Source organism: Myotis davidii, unplaced genomic scaffold (assembly GCF_000327345.1).
Source record: "Myotis davidii unplaced genomic scaffold, ASM32734v1 scaffold143, whole genome shotgun sequence".
In the NCBI taxonomy this organism is placed as follows: domain Eukaryota; kingdom Metazoa; phylum Chordata; class Mammalia; order Chiroptera; family Vespertilionidae; genus Myotis; species Myotis davidii.
Window position 1 is genome coordinate 610,574 of NW_006294876.1, and position 3,181 is coordinate 613,754.

The 3,181-nt window shown below is 35.6% G+C and overlaps 1 pseudogene; it reads right to left on the reverse strand.

The window, feature by feature from the left end:
• The window catches only part of LOC102768759, an 11,354-nt pseudogene that overhangs the window by 7,310 nt on the left and 863 nt on the right, over positions 1–3,181 (reverse strand).

Here is a 3,181-nt window from a genome sequence, read left to right on the forward strand (position 1 = left end):
TTTTTCAATTCTAGTTTGTTGAATTCAAACAAGTTCTTCCTACCTCTCATTATGTCTCCCTTATTTCTATCCTTTGCTTCTTCTTAACTTCTTTTTTTTTTTCCTGTTCTATGCCCTAGGCAATACATTTTTGTCATATAGTGACCAAGATGGAGATGGTTCTCCTATAAGTCCCTTTTATTTGGCCAAATATAGGAACTGATCTCTATCAGTTTATGTGTGAGTACTGTATGTATGTCTGTGTTTGTATGTTGTGTGTGTGTGTATGAAGAGAGAACAGCAACGGATAGACAGACAGACACCACAAAGGGAAGAGAAAGATGTGAAAATCATAGCATATTTATTTTGATATTTTTATGATATAACACAAAATAAATAGCAACTTCACAAAACCATTATCTTAAACTAAAAGCAAGATACTCATCCCTAGCCTGTTTTGCTCAGTGGATAGAGTGTGGGCCTGAGGACTGAAGGGTCCCAGGTTCAATTTCAGTTTAGAGCATGTACCTGGGTTGCAGGCTCTATCTCTGGATGGAGCCTGTGTAGGAGGCAACACATTGTTGTGTTTCTCTTACATCGATGTCTCGTTCTCTTTGCCTCTCCCCTTCCCTTCCACTCTCTCTAAAAATCAATGGAAAAATATCTTCAGGTGAGGATTAACAGAATAATAAATAAATAAATAATAAAAGATACTCAGAGCAAGGCTAATATTTTGTTTCATTAAAGAAAGTGTGTAGATGTGAGTCATTTTAAAAGGCACGATGCTAATGATTTCAATAAGATGTTTCCAAAGTTTCTCTTTTAGCCTCTAAGACCTCTATAAAAATATTTTAATACTATAACCATATTCAATGAATTTTTTTCATTTTTCTCTATAATTCCATTTAGTGAAATGTGATTGAAAACAGAAAAATATGTCTATGAAATTTAGTATTTTCTATGAGTGATAAAATGAATAATTATATGAATAGAAGCTAATGATAAGATGTTCTATTGACAGTATTGACACTGGAATTTTGGGCTATCTTACATGGGAAAGCAGTATTTCAGGCCAGTTTGTGCCTCTGAGTCAAACCTATTTCTAATGAATTACCTGTGTTCTTTTTCAGTGGCTGCTGTAACCAATCACCATAAACATGCTGACTTAAAAGAACAGAGACTTATTCTCTCACAGTTCTGTAGTATCACCTAGCACAAATCAAGATTTTGGCCAGGTTTGGGTATTCCTTCTCTTTTTCCAGCATGCCAAGTTATATTCCTTTTATTCCTTGGTTCACGGCACCTGTCTCTACCTTCAAAGCCAATATGTATTAGTTTTCAAGGGCTGATATTACAAAATACCACAGACTAGTTGACCTAAACACGAACCTGGCCAGTGTGGCTCAGTGATTGAGTGTCGACCTGTGAACCAGGAGATCACAGTTCAATTCCTGGTCAAGGCACATACCGTGTTGTGGGCTTGATACACAGTGTGAGGCATTCAGGAGGCAGCAGGTCAATGATTCTCTACCATCATTGTTGTTTCTATCTCTCGCTTCCTCTCCCTTCCTCTCTGAAATCAATAAAAATATGTTTTTTTAAAAAATACCACTGACTGACTGAAACATCAAAAATAATTCGCTCTCAAACAGGAGGCTAAAGTCCAAGATCAAGGTGTTGGCAGGTTTGGTTTCCTTGGAGGCCTCTCTCCTCATGGGTGTATGGCTTGCCTTCTTGCTGTGTCTACACCTGTCTGTCTCCCTGTACCTAATATCTCCCTTCCTGCATTCTCATCTCTCCTCTTATAAGGATATCAACCTATTGGATTGGGGCCCACCCTAATGATCCCATTTTAACTTATTTTACCTCTTAAAAGCTTTGTGTCCAAATACAGTTATACTCTAAAATGATTAGGGGTTAGAGCTTCAACATATGAACTGGGGGCATGGCACACATAATTCAGCCCATGACACAGTGGCATAACACCTTCTGTCGCTAGTTCTGTTTTCCTCTTCTTCCATCGCAGTGCTAATTTTTAGTCTTTATCGCATACACAATTTTTTTCCATATATTTACAATATGTTAATAAAATAATTGCACATATAGTATTTATTTAGACTTCATAATAATGTGGTAACTCATTACTCTATGGTCCCTTTTCCCCTTCCTTATCTATGATACTCTACACTCCCCTCCACTCAAGCCATTACATTTTTAGTAAATAATGCCAACACTTCTCTTTCTATGTATATGAAGATTTTGGAGTAAGCATTATATAATTCTGTATGATCTTCTCTTACATTTTATTTCTCACTTAAATGCTTCCAAGCCTTTGGTAAATATATACATATATTACACATGCATGTATAAACTATATATATGTTTAATAGCTGCAGAATAGTCCCCATTAAAATGTACTATTTTTTTGCTTACCCATGCCTATTGATGGGTTTTCCAGAAGTCCCCAGCTTTCTATAAAAGATGCCAAAGTAATCACTGTATAATTTTATATATTGATGCTTTCATCTCTAAATATCCATAATAATAAAAGCATAGTATGCTAATTAGACCAAACATCCTTCTGGCCAACTTTTCAGACGAAGCCGGTGCTGCGAGGGCAGCCTGGTTCCCGGGTGCCAGAGGGAAGCCAATGCTGGCAGCAGGGGGAAGGAAGACCCACTCTTGCATGAATGTCATGCATCGGGCCTCTAGTTCTTGTATAAAGTACAATTTTTGACTGAAGAATGTATATTCTAATTTTAATTTTTATTATCAGATTGTTTTGAAAAAACTACCAGTACCCATTTCTAATAGCAGTGTGTGAGAACAGCACATTCTTTATATTTCTGCAAGCCCTTGGTGTTATTTATTCATTTTTCCTAATCATAAGAAGTCAAGTTCATTATTATATTTGTTCAATTTCTTTGACAATCTCTAAGATTCAGCATCTTTCATTCAGTTTATTGGCAGCTTGAAGATTCTCTTGGGATATCTTTTGCCAATTTTCTTTTTTATCACACTGGATCTTTTTCTTAATAAGTAGCAGGTGTTTGGACAGTATAAATACCAAAATTTTATCTCTGTAAACATCTGTTAATAGCATTGTTTTGAAGCTGTGTAATGGTATAATTTTAAATTAAGAAGTATAAAACTTTGTACAGTCAAATATTATATATTTTATTATTTCTGAGTTTCTTCTCTT